The 18,023-nt window shown below is 45.6% G+C and overlaps 1 protein-coding gene across 1 annotated transcript in view; it reads right to left on the bottom strand.

Annotated features, from left to right (window-relative positions):
- The window catches only part of LOC124606782, a 45,110-nt gene extending 36,916 nt beyond the window's left edge, over window positions 1-8,194 (bottom strand). Inside the window, exon 1 of the mRNA XM_047138845.1 lies at window positions 8,152-8,194. The gene's annotated coding sequence lies outside the window, so the exon portion shown is untranslated. The remainder of the gene's footprint in view (window positions 1-8,151) is intronic.
- Window positions 8,195-18,023: the final 9,829 nt, after the last annotated feature.

Genomic DNA, 18,023 nt, shown 5'->3' on the forward strand with positions numbered 1-18,023 from the left:
TTCTCAAATTCCTAGTAATCTGCATCCTGATCTATCTCTCTGTATAAAGTCCTAAGGAATGAGAAAACAAATCTTTGGTATCATTAGATGCTAATACCTTAGCACACTTCTGAAAGAATCACCAAGCGTTTGCATGTGTTTATCTCCAGTCATTGCTGCTGTGACCGTTGTATTTATTCCTGAATATGGGTTGGAGGGACAATTGAATGTGAATTTCAATTATCTTCAGAGTGTGGTGATGATCTCCCGTCTTCAGGCCACGAGTGGTCTTCCGGGACCATCCGACCGCCGGGTCATCCTCAAGTGGTGGATGCGGATAGGAGAGGCGTGGGGTCAGCACACCGCTGTCCCGGTCGTTATGATGGAATTCCTGACCGAAGCCGCTACTATTCGGTCGAGTAGCTCCTCAATTGGCATCACGGGGCTGAGTGCACCCCGAAAAATGGCATCAGCGCATGGCGGCCTGGATGGTCACCCATCCAAGTGCCGACCCCGCCAGACAGCGCTTAAGTTCGGTGATCTCACGGGAACCGGTGTATCCACTGTGGCAAGGCCGTTGCCCAATTAAAATCAAGAGAAACATAATTTCTGGGTTCCTTTTGTCAGTGTATGAAATACGACGACGTGCTGGACAGTAATGCCTCGGAATTCTTTGTGAGAAAGCTCTTAAATAATTTTAGTTAACACAAACGTCAATAACATTCAACATCTTTGTTCTTTATGTTTACCTATTAGGCTCCCTCAGCCACTCGACTGCTCCGAATTGCAGAGTGTAGCTTGGCAGTGAGTAACGTGCATGAGAAACGGCGTACCATAAGCGAATTTCCAATTCTGAAAATTTGTCCACATATGAAACACCGTGTCCTTCAGCATGAGAATGCCAGACCACACACGTACGCTGGGACATCTGCAACAGAGCGTCGCCCTGGGTCCACTGTCATCGATCATCCGCCCTACAGCCCCCACTTGGTCCCATTCGATTTTCATCTACTTCCAAAACTTGAAGAGAACTTTCGAGGATTTCATTTTGATAGTGATGAAGCGGTGCAAGCAGAGGTGACGTTGTGCCTCCGTCAACAAATTCTAACATTCTGCAGTGCGGTGTCAACAAACTGGTCACTCGTTGGAAGATATGGTTCGTTGCTAGGGTGCCTATATTGAGAAATAATTGTGTAGACTTGAAGAATTAAGACACAGAATGTTAGTAACGTTGCTTTATTTAAAAATCATTAAGAATTTTCGCATAAAATTCGAAGGCACTACTTTTCAGCAAGCCGTCGTAAATAATAGCGTGGTCGACAACGAGGCCATTCTAGACTGTTCGCTAAATAAATTAGACGATGATGACTTATCGAGAGACCTTGAAGATGTGAGCGTGACGTTTGTCCGAAGTGGTTTACAGGACTCACTCAGTGCCCACATCAAAACAGTCTGACACGGATCTGAACCTAGCTTCTCCATAGCGCCAACCCACTGTATTAACTACAGAACAACCTAGCACTGTCCTTTAAGCAAAATGCAGCCTCTGTGAACTGAGACTCTCTGTATCACAAAGACCTCTCCCTACGCTGAGAAGGCGGTGGTTGCATTAACTGCGTATCTGTGCCAGGAAGTTCATTGTTCGCCTCTTTCACGTTATCTTCTCTACGAGTCTTCTTTTTTGTTCCTGGGCGGAGTGACGACAGCAGAGGAACTACAAGATAAATTTGTTCGAAATTGCTCTTGGGAAAGCGGCGGGAAATGATGAATGAGTAGTGCCACATTACGAACTGCTGTCAGGGCATACGAATCCTTTCGCTCATATAATAAGCACCAGAAGAAGGGCCTCTCTGCCTTGTAACATACCAAGCGGAAGTAGCCCACGAGGCGACAGAAAGTCACTGCTAGTCTTCCTTCTCGTTCTGTTACTTGGTCATCATCATATATAAAGCCGTTTGTTCTCAACGATTTTCTATTCTTATCTGTTTACTTTACTTATGATCAGGATATTCTTTCCTTTAGACCCCTCAGTTTTCCATGTTCTTTCTTCTGCTCGTGCTTTTCTCCTCTCCTTTTCTGTCTTAAATGAAAGATTGTTTTTGCAAACTAATTTTTTTCTTACAACGCATCCAACACGTTTCGTCAACAGTTAGCCTAAAAAACCCAGAAAAGTCATTTGGGCGAGCGCTGTTAAAAACCACATCCTGTCGCTCCCCGACGTAGGTTATTTGATGTCCCCGTAATAGGGTAATGCTTATGTCGAGGCGTTTCGTTCGGAAAGAACCTGGTTTCGTTGTCCACATTTTCGCAAACTGAGTGTTCGCTCTGAGTCTGCTGATGTCGATGTTGATACGACATTAAAACCTAACTTTTACTTTTCAAAATAAAATGAAATGAAATAAAAAAAGAGAACAGGTCTGGCCGACAGTTATTCAGCCATGATGGCACTCGCGACTCGCCAGAGGAAGACCCATAGCTGCTCAGCAAGTGGCAGTATCGAGGTCTGCAGACGGCCTAAAGCGGATTGTCGTTAACAGAGCCCTGATTTATAACTCAGGCTTCACGAGACTGCGAAGTCGTGGAAAATCCTGCATCAAACACCCGGTCGTGAGTCTGGTTATTTAACGAACTCACTAGCTTCCCAAAAGCTCAAACCAAATTTTTATCATTTGACGTAGTCAGTGACGGAGATATGCGATCCGTAGTAATTCACTACCAATTTATTTGTCTTCATCGTTGAATAAAGAACAGATTGGAGTAGTTGAACGACCATTTCCAGATCAAGGAAAAGTAAAAAGATTATTTCCCATTTGTCATTTCATAATAATCGTCCACCTCTTCGCTTGCAATATGAGACTAGTTTAACGTCGATAAAATAAAGTGTTACAGTTAATTTTTTGTTTATTTGCAGTTACATGTTTGCAGACGTGTACCACATTGAAGTTCTGGCGCCAAGAGAATATAAAACGCCGTAAAACGAGTCAACACGAAATAGCACACCCAATTAATAACTGAAATTTCCTCCGGTAATTTATTTCTTCGGCGCTTGTGGAAATGTTGCATTTGTGTCAGGCCAATACAGAAGGCATCCGGACAGCCACTGCAACTAACGCAAATTACAGCACGATAATCAACTTTATCAGTAGGCTGCGCCATTTTCTTTTGGCTCGTCTGGTGACGCGCTACGGTACTGCAGAAACGGAATTTCATTGTTTACTAGGACTGAAAACCTGTGCCTAGAAAAACGTTATTGTTTTAGGTGATAGTTAAAACTTTAAGACTTTCTCGAATTTGTTGGATTTGGAAGCACTTGCAGATAGCGCAAAGGGTTGCACTGCGTTCAGTCTCGTGGTAGCTACGTTTCATGCTGACATCGCTTTCAGGCACGTTTTGGCATTTTCCTGTCCGCAGTCCATCCTTACTGCTCCTCACAGTGTATATTGCACTGTGTTCACATAAGTCATGGCATAGCAATGTGCACATATATAGATGACTGTAGTGTCACGTGCATGAGGCATAAAAGGGCAGGGCATTGGCGGAGCTGTATTTTGTACTCAAGTCATTTGTATGAAAACGTTTCCGACGTGATTGCGGCCGCACGACAGGAACTGACAGACTCTGAACGTGGAATGCTAGACGCGTGGGACACTGCATTTCGGAAATCGTAAGGAAATTCAACATTCCGGGATCCATTGTGTCGAGACTGTGCTAAGAATATCAAATTTGTGGCATTACCTCTCACCACGCACGTTGCAGTAGCCGATGGCCTTCTTTTAACGACCGAGAGCAGCACCGTTAACGTAGCGTTGTCAGTGCTAATAGATAAGTACTGCATGGAAAAACCGCAGAAATCAATGTGGGAAGAACGAGTAATGTATCCGTTAGGGCAGTGCGGTGAAATTTGGCGTTAATGGGCTATGACAGCAGACGACCGACGCGAGTGCCTTTGCTAATACAACATTGACTGCACCGCCGCTCCTGGTCTCGTGACCGCATCGGTTGGACCCTAGACGACTGGAAGACCGTGGCCCGATCACGTGAACCCGACTTCAGTTGGTAAGAGGTCATGGCAGAGTTCGAGTATGGCGCTGATCCGACGAAGCCATGGAGTCAAGCTGTCAACTAGGCACTGTGCAAGCAGATGGTGCCTGCATAAAGGTGTAGGCTATATTTACATGGGAAGGACTGTGGCCTCTGATCCAACTGAACCGATCCTTGACTAGACATGGTTAGTTCGGATACTTGGACACCATTTTCACGTTCCCAAACAACGATGGAATTTTTATGGATAATGCACCGCGCCACCGGGCCGCAATTGATCGCGGTTGGTTGGAATTATATTCAGGACATTTTGAGCGAATGGTTTGGCCACCCAGTTCGCCCGACATGAATCCCATCAAAAGTTTATGCGACATAATATGGAGGTTAGTTCGTGCACAAAATCCTGCACCGCAATTATGGTCGGCTATTGAGGCAGCATGGCTGATTGTTTCTGCTGCGGCCTCCAACGACCCGCTGAGTAAATGTCACGTCAAATTGCTGCAGTATGCCGGGAAGAAGCAGGTCCAAAACGATATTAAGAAGTATCGCACTACTTTTGTCACCTCAGTGAACAACACTAGTGTGGTACGTTATCCTGTGTCATTTTTAATCCCCGAAAATTTTTAACCTTTTTACATCTTGAGCTTTCAGCTGTGTGATTTTATGTTATTGATGATTCTTCCCTTGACTTTTCTTATGTCTTAGATAGTTGTTCAACAACTGAAACCGGTTGTCTGACTGATTTTTTATACTGCGATCACGACCTCAAAAGCCGGCCGGAGTGGCCGAGCGGTTCTAGGCGCTACAGTCTGGAACTGCGCGACCGCTACGGTCTCAGGTTCGAATCCTGCCGCGGGCATGGATGTGTGTGATATCCTTAGGTTAGTTAGGTTTAAGTAGTTCTAAGTTCTAGGGGACTTATGACCTCAGCAGTTGAGTCCCATAGTACTCAGAGCCATTTGAACCATTGTTTTGACCCCCCTCCCCCCCAAAAAAATAGTGAGAGCTAGCTGTAGTTTATCACACCACAGAGAACAACCAGTGTGACTGCGAGAATTTTTTGCAGGACTAACACACTACCACCTCTCTGATAGAATCAGGTGGCGCATTTTGTGTCACTGGTCGACGCACTGGCCCTCATGCGCCCCTTACGCTGCTAGTTACCTGGAACGACGCAGTCTTACTTCTGCAACACGCTTTTCCGGAAGCACCGCCAGGTCGCGGTGCGGGACTGCGGAGGTCCTTGGCCGCGCGGAGGAAGCGTTTCCCCCGTGGACTGCTCCTCGCCTCGGCAGCGCCTGCTCGCGTGCGGTTTGCACTCGCGGCTCGGCTGCTGCTTTCGCCGGCGCTGCGCAGCGCCGTGGTCCAGCCGGTTCGTCTGGACAAACCACTTTCATCGGTCGCCCGCGCCCACCTCCGCCGTTCTCCGTTGCACAATTTTGCCACTTAATAACCTCGTTGCGGGTTTCTCGGGACTAGTTCGAAAGCAACCGGCCGAGTTCTGCCAGTGGGGGCTTTCGCCCTCGGGAAATACGAACGACCAAGCGTTTCTTCGCAGTATCAGTTCGATTCCTTAATTATTTCCGCCGTTCAAAGCCTCTGAGCGGTAACCGTGAAACGCAGTCGTTAGGTACTCAAGTATGCTACTCTTCCTTCGCAGCGAATTGTTGCATTGGCTAGGAGAGCGGACTCATAACGTGGAGGAATGGGGGTTTCACATCCCCGCCCGGACATCCTGATTCAAGTTGCTCGTGGTTTTCCAAAATTATTTTAGGTTCTTCCAAGGACGTACCGGCCGTTTAAGACAATGGGATCTTCATCTGGGGACTAATGTTCTAATCCATCTCCAGCAGTATTTATCAAAATTTTTGTTCCTCGTGGTCTGCCTAAGCCACTTCACTTTCGTCCAGAGATGTGGCAACCGATTAGCACGAATCTTTATTTGAAGAAAGCGGCTTTTAACACTTTTTCGGTAAATTTAAATTTATGTGTTGCGTTTCTGTTGTTTATTTAAATGATTTAGTTGATTGGTGGGACGACTCTTCGACAAAGCCATTATCGATCTACTGTACGAAACTTCTCGAACTGAGCCAGGCTTGCACCTTTAGTGATGCCGAGAGGTCATTTCATTCTAACCTTCTTTCTTCTGCTGAAATACACAATCACACATATTACTACCTACAAGATACTCTCACAGCGTCTAAGATTTTAAAGTGTAACTACTTTATTTTGTAATTCGGAGCTATCAGTATCGACTTTTCATGTTTAATATGTTCCACGGCGAAATGCAGTGTAATCGTGTGCGTTCAGCTTCATGAGGTTACATGAACGGTTTCTTCTGAAAAGAATTCCGGATATTAACTCCAAGGGGAACAGAAACGTAAGACATGGATCTTTTATAGGCCACAGCCCTTTTACTTGACATATAGCCTAGTCTATGATCCAATGAGTTGTTGAAATTTTTTTTAATAAGTGGTTTGGTACGATGAAAACCACAAGTTTACTTTTCTAATGCAAAAATGTCTAGGATGTATAACGCCTGGCTCTGTAATTTCATGGTGCCTGCAAAAACAAATCACTTAAATGTATTACTGAGCTGCACATTTCAGTGAAATATTGCGCGTGGCTAACAGAATGCCACAGGCATCACAGAATCACTGGAAGTCGGATGAAAGAGCCTATCATTGACGATTCTGACAATTAGTGGAAAAGATCGCAACTTTCTGACAGCAAGAAATTGCTCATGATTCCCGACTGCTTAATGGCTGATTAAAATATCTGTTTCCTGACTAACGAATTCTTGTCAACGCATTTCGGCATTAATATTGACTATAAGAGAATGGAAAATATCCACACCACTACAATATCCTCCTTTAATCCTTCAGAAATGAAGCTTTTTATGGAAAGCTTAAGTATTGTGTTTGAAGTAAGTATTGTATTGAAGTAGGTATTGTATTTGAAGTAAATAAGTTACGGAAATGAACTAAGCATGGGAAACACTGACAATACGAAAAGTAAATAACGTTCATTGGTTCAAATGGCTCTGAGCACTATGGGACTTAACTGCTGAGGTTATCAGTCCCCTAGAACTTAGAACTACGTAAACCTAACTAACCTAAGGACATCACACACATCCATGCGCAAGGCAGGATTCGAACCTGCGGCCGTAGCGGTCGCGCGGTTCCAGACTGTAGCGCCTACAACCGCTCGGCCACTCCGGCCGGCAACATTCATTACAGGAATCCTTGCTACAATATAAAACATAATTCCTGTTGGATTGCAATACACCATCTGACCAATGGGGAGTAGGCGGGGAATTTGGGGGATGGCACATGCAATGGGAACAGTTGATGCATTCATTCTTACCATAAATGGCACATACTCGTTTACCTTAAAATGTTTCAATTTTCGAATACAAAGAATCTTATTAGGTGTTCACATCGTTAAATTTTTGTAGGAAAGTTGGGCACGTTTTGTTATTATATTCCATTAGGAAGGGCTACACTTATTGTACATAACAACTGAAATACTGAAGTAAACTTATGAAAAAATGACAGAATTGATAGTATCTCCTTCTGTGGTACCTCTCCAGATAAAAATTTCTATCGGTCAATTGGGTTTTGGTATTCGTCGAAGAAATACTTGCCCAAAATTATGTGGGCCATATAGTAACTTAGACATTTAATGAGAATGAAGGGAAAAATAAAGTGAAGGAAAAATAACTCTCACTGAAACCTGACCTCCAGTCCGAAAACTGTGAAATGTGTTAATCCCTGATATTAAAGGTAGAATAAAATAATGACATAAATCCATCCTTTTGTTTCGTATCAAGGGATTTCGATGTGTCTAACACTTAAGCCACAGTAATAATAGGAGGTTATTATTAATATTGCCTGTTAAGTCACTAACATACAACAAAAACAGGGCAAGTACTAACACACTTGCTATTATTAAATAGAAAAAAAACTATACCTTACAGTTGTCATGAAGTTACACGGTTAAGAGTCACCGCGATCGTATTTCCGAAGTAGCCTGTAAGGTTTCGCGGTGGTCAGTGAGTGGTTGGGGGGGCCAGTAAACAGAGTAGCTGCCGCCGCAGCTCCAGCCCCCGGGCGGCCGCCGGCTACTTACTTGCTGGAGTGGCGTCGTTCGGCTGGAGGAGGCTGCTTGCTGAGACGGTGCGCTTCTGCGTGAGACTGACGCCGCCTTATTTCAAGCTGCGCGCCGCATCTGGGCCGCGGCTGGACGGCAAGTTTTTCTGTCGCCGTTCCCGGCGCTGCGGACGAATCGCGTAGCTGTGGGTCAAGGAGACGGGCCGCGGGGAGGGGGCGGGCATTAGCCGCCGGGTGGGGGTGGCTCCGGCAGCGGAGCTAGCCGGCCCGTCTTCCCCAGGACTCAGCAGCTGTGCCCATCCCAAAGCGTGGCCAGGCCAGAGCCCGTCTCCTCAACCTTGTCTATAAATACACTTCTTTCCTCTTCCCGTTTATCCACGGGGTCGTCGTTATAATATGAGCTGAAGCAATGTTAGTGATAAGATGGTGGTTCCATGCTCTTGCTTCCCTCGGAACAAAAATCTGTATATTCGATCGGCCTGCATCTAGAATAAACCTATTACTGTTTTCGTTCTACTAATGTCTTCTTTCTTTTCTGCTTTCTTTCTTTCTTTCTTTCATTCCACTAGTGTTTCATTCTTTCCCTATGTTCTTCTCATCTTTCTTCTGTCCTTACTGTACGTGTCTTTTCCTTTGTTTTCTCCTCAAAACCTTGGAAACTTTTTGCACTACTGGCCATTAAATTTGCTACACCAAGAATAAATGCAGATGATAACCGGGTATTCATTGGACAAATATGTTATACTAGAACTGACATGTGATTACCTTTTCACTCAATTTGGGTGCAGAAATCCTGAGAAGTCAGTACCCACAACAACCACCTCTGGCCGTAATAACGACCTTGATACGCCTAGGCATTGAGTCAAACAGAGCTTGGATGGCGTGTACAGGTACAGCTGCCCATGCAGCTTCAACACGATACCACAGTTCGTCAATAGTAGTGACTGGGGTATTGTGACGAGCCAGTTGCTCGGCCACCTTTGACCAAACGTCTTCAATTGGTGAGACATCTGGGGAATGTGCTGGCCAGGGCAGCAGTCGAACATTTTCTGTATCCATGAAGACACGTACAGGACCTGCAACATGCGGTCGTGCATTATCCTGCTGAAATGTAGGGTTTCGCAGGGATCGAATGAAGGGTAGAGCCACGGTCGTAACACATCTGAAATGTATCGTCGTTGAGTACACCATCGTAGGCGCCCCTGTCCGTGATGGAGCGTCAAGGGTAACCGCAGCCATGGTCTCCGAGCTAATAGTCCATGCTGCTGTAAACGTCGTCGAACTGTTGGTGCAGATGGTTGTTGTCTTGCAAACGTCCCCATCTGTTGACTCAGGGATCGAGACGTGGCTGCACGATCCGTTACAGGCATGCGGATAAGATGCCTGTCATCTCGACTGCTAGTGATACGAGGCCGTTGGGATCCAGCACGGCATTTCGTATTACCCTTCTGAACCCATCGATTCCGTATTCTGCTAACAGTTATTGGATCTCGATTAACCCGAGCAGCAATGTCGCAATACGATAAACCGCAATCGCGATAGACTACAATCCGACCTTTATCGAAGTCGGAAACGTGATGGTACGCATTTCTCCTCCTTACACGAGGCATCACAGCAACGTTTCACTAGGGAACGCCGGTCAACTGCTATTTGTGTATGAGAAATCGCTTGGAAACTTCCCTCATGTCAGCAACCTTGTGTGAATGCTCTGAAAAGCTAATCATTTACATATCACAGCATCTTTTTCCTGTCGGTGAAATTTCACGTATGCAGCACGTCATCTTATTTGTGTAGCAATTTTGATGGCCAGTACCGTACTTTTGTTCTTAACTTTTTTCTCTTTCTCACATTTCTTGTTCCATTATTTCCATCCCTCTCAGATCTCCATTAATTTCTTTTGTCCATGTCATTGATGTTTTTTTGATTTTATGGCACTGATGTTTCTCGATTTCTGTCAAAAACTCCACTGTAGTCGGTACCAAGACCGGTTGAGAAAAGAAAAGGGTTCAAATGGTTCAAATGGCTCTGAGCACTATGGGACTTAACATCTGAGGTCATCAGTCCCCTAGAACTTAGAACTACTTAAACCTAACTAACCTAAGGACATCACACACATCCATGCCCAAGGCAGGATTCGAACCTGCGACCGTAGCAGTTGCGCGGCTCCGGACTGAGCGCCTAGAACCGCGAGAAGAAAAGGGAGAGGAGTAACACTTCTATAGGAAACCTTGGTTCCTCTGTCCCAGGTGGTAGTACCGCGTGAGGGGCCCTCGCCAGGGCAAATGGTGAAAATCTCTACGTCAGCGGAGACGAATATCTTCGTCACAGAGGAATAGGCAACACTGATTCTAGGAATAGCACAAGAGCCACACATTAAAATACAAATCTGTCTGGTCCCGTATTAAGTGGCGTTTGATCAGCATCTGTACCCCATGTGAGGGGCGGCTGAAATAACACACTCTTCGACTTACAAAATCGATTTTAAATTTGAATTGGAGTGCACCAGTTCCCCAGCAAGAATACCATACAGCTTATGCATGATGTAAATCTATTATATTCGCTATTATTATCATTATTATTATTATAATCACGCGGCCTACTCAAAAAGTAACTTGCGTTTTGGTGTAGCTCGCGTATAAATACACTCCTGGAAATTGAAATAAGAACACCGTGAATTCATTGTCCCAGGAAGGGGAAACTTTATTGACACATTCCTGGGGTCAGATACATCACATGATCACACTGACAGAACCACAGGCACATAGACACAGGCAACAGAGCATGCACAATGTCGGCACTAGTACAGTCTATATCCACCTTTCCCAGCAATGCAGGCTGCTATTCTCCCATGGAGACGATCGTAGAGATGCTGAATGTAGTCCTGTGGAACGGCTTGAAATGCCATTTCCACCTGGCGCCTCAGTTGGACCAGCGTTCGTGCTGGACGTGCAGACCGCGTGAGACGACGCTTCATCCAGTCCCAAACATGCTCAATGGGGGACAGATCCGGAGATCTTGCTGGCCAGGGTAGTTGACTTACACCTTCTAGAGCACGTTGGGTGGCACGGGATACATGCGGACGTGCATTGTCCTGTTGGAACAGCAAGTTCCCTTGCCGGTCTAGGAATGGTAGAACGATGGGTTCGATGACGGATTGGATGTACCGTGCACTATTCAGTGTCCCCTCGACGATCACCAGTGGTGTACGGCCAGTGTAGGAGATCGCTCCCCACACCATGATGCCGGGTGTTGGCCCTGTGTGCCTCGGTCGTATGCAGTCCTGATTGTGGCGCTCACCTGCACGGCGCCAAACACGCATACGACCATCATTGGCACCAAGGCAGAAGCGACTCTCATCGCTGAAGACGACACGTCTCCATTCGTCCCTCCATTCACGCCTGTCGCGACACCACTGGAGGCGGGCTGCACGATGTTGGGGCGTGAGCGGAAGACGGCCTAACAGTGTGCGGGACCGTAGCCCAGCTTCATGGAGACGGTTGCGAATGGTCCTCGCCGATACCCCAGGAGCAACAGTGTCCCTAATTTGGTGGGAAGTGGCGGTGCGGTCCCCTACGGCACTGCGTAGGATCCTACGGTCTTGGCGTGCATCCGTGCGTCGCTGCCCTCCGGTCCCAGGTCGACGGGCACGTGCACCTTCCGTCGACCACTGGCGACAACATCGATGTACTGTGGAGACCTCACGCCCCACGTGTTGAGCAATTCGGCGGTACGTCCACCCGGCCTCCCGCATGCCCACTATTCGCCCTCGCTCAAAGTCCGTCAACTGCATATACGGTTCACGTCCACGCTGTCGCGGCATGCTACCAGTGTTAAAGACTGCGATGGAGCTCCGTATGCCACGGCAAACTGGCTGACACTGACGGCGGCGGTGCACAAATGCTGCTCAGCTAGCGCCATTCGACGGCCAACACCGCGGTTCCTGGTGTGTCCGCTGTGCCGTTCGTGTGATCATTGCTTGTACAGCCCTCTCGCAGTGTCCGGAGCAAGTATGGTGGGTCTGACACACCGGTGTCAATGTGTTCTTTTTTCCATTTCCAGGAGTGTAGAAAAAGAGGCGCCGCTCTTACGGTGCAATGCACCTTCAACCAGTATGCTGTGAGCAGTGGAGAATCAAGGTCTCTGCTTCTCTACGTGCCACTTGCTTTCAAAATGTGTGCTGCAGTCACAAACCCTGTCAGTTGTGAGCTATGTTCTGTAATATCGTTTCCCATAGCAAAATCTCTAGAGCTGGTGATATCGAGCGCGAAATTTGTGAAGTTTATAGGCCAAACGTAACGACTGAAGGTACTCAAAGATAATGGTGCTATATATGGGCTGTCCAATGTCCGTGATAAAAAGGGAAGCCGACGGACGAGTATTGTGAGCGCAGATCTGATTCGTTTGGTTGAAGAAAGGGTTAAAGAAAGTCACACATTCCCCATCTCGGTGCTTTGAGTTCATTTTCCATAGATTATTCGTAATTTTGTGTACTAAGTGATTACCGAACATTTGGGCTACGCAAATGGGTAACGAAACTTAGATAGTATTGTAAAACAAACGGTTTCTTCCTTCACTTTTTCAGAACGGGCACAGGGCACAATATTTTGGCGATCAGACATGTTGCCGTCGTCAACGTGCGCTGACAATCGAGCTGCTGAGGGCCCACAGTTCGTCAGCGCACCTGGCAACGGCGACTTGTCTGGCAGGCGAAATACTTTAATACTCCCGTTAGACACTATGGACCTCCAGAGCACCCATGGATTGTTCGATCAACAAGTACGCCGGGAGACATGGAACAATCGCAATCGCCGTCTTATTATCATTATTATATTATTTTTTGTTGTAGGACAATCAACATCACTTTAGAGATACAAATTAAATATGTACATGATTTACAAGTTTCCAGGCATATTATTATTTGCGTATTTAATCACATCTACTGTAGTGTCCCAGTGGTTCCTGGGATTTCCATCTTACGAATTTTGAGAACAGTCTTCAGCAGGGTGTCTGGCAGCTTGTCTTAAAAATCTACACGTGCACTTAGCAGTTGTAGTCTTCCCCCATCTGTATAACGAGTCACCACAGCTCTCACGGTTATTCCGGATCCTGTTGAGTGTACTCTATAGCCTCTTGGGCATATCAAGCTCCCCTGGTTTGCTGCTGGCTTGGAGAAATCTGTCGACCTCTGTTAAAGTGTTATTATACCATTCTTGCGTCCAGGCTTCATGGAGCATGAAACTATGGTCCACCAAGTTGCTCGGTGTTCTGAGTGGCCGACATCTGCAGAAGAATCTGTTGATTCTGCAGCTACTGGTTGTTGCAGATTTTCCTATATTCCCTCAGGAAAATGTTCTTTCTCCTCAGTTTAGAACGTGGGATGCGGGTTAGGGCAGGTAGCCATTACTGGAGAGCACTTGATTGTGCCGGTATTAATCCACATTGTTTGATAATGTTGCGTATCAGCCAGCCCTGTGTGACTGCTGTTTATCCAGACAGGGCCGCTATATCTGCCCCTGTGCAGACAAGGCCAAGGGCAGATGATCTTAAGGTCGTAGCCGCAAAATCCAGTGTTGTACCACATCTGTTTTGAACAATGTAATCTGTTGACCTCAACTTAGCGGCACTCCTTGTTAAACGCTGTTTAAACCGATGTTCAAATGTGAGAACGTTTTATAAATGTTTACGTTGCTCGTATATCAGGCGGAACGTGGGTACCAGCCCAGTATTTATCTTGTCGGATGCAGGAAACCGCCTAATAACGGCATCCACGTTGCCTGCCCCACCAGTCTGAGTCACTAGTCCACGAGGCGATCTCACCAGGAGCAGGCCCTGTCTCCCCGAATCCTGGAAGCGGCGCGTAACGCTCTCGACTTCTCGGCCGAATCTTATGTTCACTGTTGGGCATTAAAATGCAACGACAGGGAAGATAGTAGCTACCGAAAATTTTCTTATTGTCCCTACACAGTATAGCGAGAAGAATGCGTGATTTAATTGCAAGATAATTCTGGACTGTACAGGGTGCAAAATTTCGTATACAAAGCTGATATTTCCGTCAGCAACAATGGCTCTAGCCCTAATGGGCTTGGAGTCGAGCTAGGATGACTGATAAGGATATGTCGTTTGTTGCAGCTTGAAGACCGTGAATTCATCAGTCATAGTTTGGAAAAGGGGCTGCTATTGAAGATAACTAGAGTTATCAAACGCAAACATCCACTTTAGTAAAAAATTATTAGGTTCAAGGATAGGAAAATCAAGATTTCACTTCACGGCACCAACAGCCAAGAGCATGGTTCGGAATGACGGCCTGCCTCAGGGTACTTCTTTTCAGTCTGTACATGGCTCAAACACAGACACCAGTTCACGTAAATATGCATCCGCAGACGACTTGGCCATAACATAAATGGCAAAAATATTTATGAGCTAGACAAAATATTGAAGGTAGATCGGGAAGTATTTAACACCTATAATCCTATCAAACTGACCAGCACGGTAATGCACCTAAAAAAATATAAATGTTGTTGTCGTTTTTGTGGTATTCAGTCAGAAGACTGGTTTGAATCAGACCTCCACGGAAGTCTATCCTGGGCAAGCCTCTTCATCTCCGAATAGTACGAGAGACACTCAGTAAGTAATGTAACACTCTTTCTTTCTAGGCTAATTTGGACTGGAAAAATGCGGAATTTGCTGTGGGAGATCATGGAATATTTTCCCTTCAGGCTCTATATTCTCATGAAGTTCCAATACGTAGCGGTGCTACACGTAGCCTTCAAAATGGTGTCAATAACGGGGGCGCGTTCCGAGCAGAGAGCTGTCATTTAATTTCTTCTCGCGTAAAACCAGAGCATCCCAGATATTCATAGACACTTGCAGAGTGTCTACGGACACCCGGTAGTGAACAAAAGCATGGTAACTCGGTGGGCGTGGTATTTGTCATCATCATTACAAGGTCGCGCAAACCTATCCGACCTCCCACAAACCGGCGGACCGCACACAGCTGTGACTCCTGCACATGTTGGAACGTACGAACAGTCTCATTCGAGGTGATCGACGGATTACAATCAAACACCTCGCTGCTCAACTGCATGTCTTTCCTAGTTTTTGTGACAGTAGTTCTGGTCCTCAACAGTGTGTGCTTGCTGGGTTTCTCGCCAACTAACAGAAGACCATGAAGATCAACAAAGGACTATCCGTATGGAATGTTTGACCGTTACGAGGCTGATCGTGACACTTTTCGAGGGACATTCCTCATAAAATTTCATGAGACTGTTCTTCCTCATACACCCTACAGGCCGGATGTCACACCTTCCGACTTCCATCTATGTGCCCCATTGAAGGATGCTCGTCACGCGAAGCAGTACGTGCATGCTGGGGAGGTTATTGATGCAACAAGACTTTGGCTCTGACATCAACCAGTCGAGTGGTACCATGCGGGTATATCGGCCCTCCCAATAAGGTGCCGTCAGCCGTCACACTGAATGGAGATTATGGTGAAAATCAGGGTTTTGTAGTAAAAAAAAACGTGGGGAATAAAACCAACCTGCTTTCAGAAAAACATCAGTTGCCTGACATACTGAACGCCCCTCGTAGTACAGATACAAACAGAAAATTCATTAGGCATGACGATAAGCCGAAATACTTCTGGAGTGAAACTAAATTTCACTCTAACGTATTGCTCACATATGTGAGATGACCCTTATACAATTCTCGCAACGTTACCATGTCAAAAGTGGCTGGAGTTACGTGGGGTTTTGGGGAAATCACAATGACGACTTCAGCAATGGTCCCAATTTATAGGGAGACTGAATATTATTCATCAGTCTGAATGAGATGTGCACCCATAGCTAAAATGGACGTCCGATTGAAGGATACAATGCGGATAATCTCTAGAACACTCGGAGTCACCCTATGTGTCTGTTACCCCTCCTGGCAAACACAGAGCGCTCTGGAATTAAGTGACCGCCGTTAGCCACAAAACGTATGTAAAATACTATAAAACGCAGAACTCCCTTACACCAAGATCTTAGACCTACAGACTTAAAATCTAGGTCACCTTTATGGAAAATCACCAAAGAATTGCGAGGTTTCGACTCGAAGACAGGTTGAAGAGAACTATGGGCTATAAGTGGACACAAGAACCAAAATTTTGTGGATCAGCCCAACAAAAGAGCGAAGTGTTCAGCATTCCGAAGAAACTGTCGACCACTTCGAATTGTGGCAGAATAACTGTTGGTAGACCTAAACAACTGATGACATGTATTTTCGACAACATATCGAGGCTATAATTGTATGAGTCGGGCACGTGTTTGAAATCAAACACAAGTTTTCTCTGAACATTTCAGAAATCGTATAGTATGAATTGGGAGGTCGGTAAAAGGATCCATTTATTATTTTATTTAGGCTGCCGACAATGACCTCTGCCCATACTAACTCACGGGAATTATCTGCTTCAATTTCGCTACAAGGTAAACCACTTCTAATAGCAGCAAACACACCACCACAAACTGTGTTTACCCTACCCTTTGGGAACACCGTTAGGTTCTTCGCAAAAATTTCGGCTGATCTTGTTAATATAGCTTATCCACTGTCCGCGTACACGCCTCTCTTTCCGTAAGCAAGCCCATTCCGTGTTTCAACGCAAATGAAACGGCTGCGCAATCCTGCACGGCCGAGCAAGCGATGTGTCCGTCATGCCGGCCGCTGGTCGTGCTGGTCGTGCATCATTTAATTACATATTCGCACAATAGTCTTGGGATCCAAACCAACGCGACATTATCGTGGAACGGTAAGAGCAGTCTCGAGACCTCGATGCTGCTGCTATCGACTTCCCGCACGTGCTAGACAACGCCTCTCCTTATTACACGAGCTATAATGTCATCTTTTGACAAACGAACAAAACCCCAATGCCATTTTCTTAATGAGTAATCCGCTGATTAAACTCTCCTTATACACATACTGTTGATGGCGCTTATCCTACTTTGTAAGGCTGCGCTGAAATGATAATCGTTTACGTATCCATGCAAGTAGTACACATCATGCCAATTTGTTGCATGCTACCTTCGTCGTGTTCCAGTTCTAATGACCAGCGATGTAGATTTGGATACCAGTAAACTCCTGCGTGCGTTCATTGTTAAACCACTCGCGTTTACTAAAGAGAAGTTGTTAACAAAGGTAATAATAGGAAATTTGTGATTCCACTGAGGATTCGATGTAGGGAGGGTGCAACATGTTGATTGGCCAAATATCGACAGATGTATAAGTAACTTCAGGCGTGTCCAAGAGAGTTGTGATAGCACCTTTACCATTTAAGTTCTGTACTGAGGACCTGGCAGACAGTACGAACAGCGATCTCGGACCTTTTCCATATGATGTAGTAATGTATCATTATAATTAAACTGCAGTTACTCACAGATGTACAGTACGAGCTGTAAATATCGTATGACAGGGAAACTTTGTAGACTTTCCAATGCGTTAGAGCATAACCGATCTACGCTGAAAAGAATTGTTCCAATTTTGGCCACTAGGTGCAAATCTGGCCCGGTGAATGCAAGCAAGATATATAGAAATGTTTCCATATGTAATGGATTAGGAACGGTACGTGGGCAGGAAAGATCAAACAATTAAGAAAGACTGGTGGTCAAAATTGGAACTTTTTTTTTCAGCGTAAATCGCTTTTGCGTTAATGCAATAGAATATCTACCAAGTTTCACCACATTGAACCTCCCTGAGAAGATGCAGTTCAATTATATCCACCCGGAACTATCTGAAAAATCATATGTCAACTTGATACATTTCAAAGTATTATATACATTGGGAGCTTGCTGTAAATAGACAGAACTGGAAATTTTTGAACTTAACAAATGTATAAACTACACTATTATAATACGTGTCATC

The sequence above is a fragment of the Schistocerca americana genome, chromosome 3, assembly GCF_021461395.2.
Source record: "Schistocerca americana isolate TAMUIC-IGC-003095 chromosome 3, iqSchAmer2.1, whole genome shotgun sequence".
Classification (NCBI taxonomy): Eukaryota; Metazoa; Arthropoda; class Insecta; order Orthoptera; family Acrididae; genus Schistocerca; species Schistocerca americana.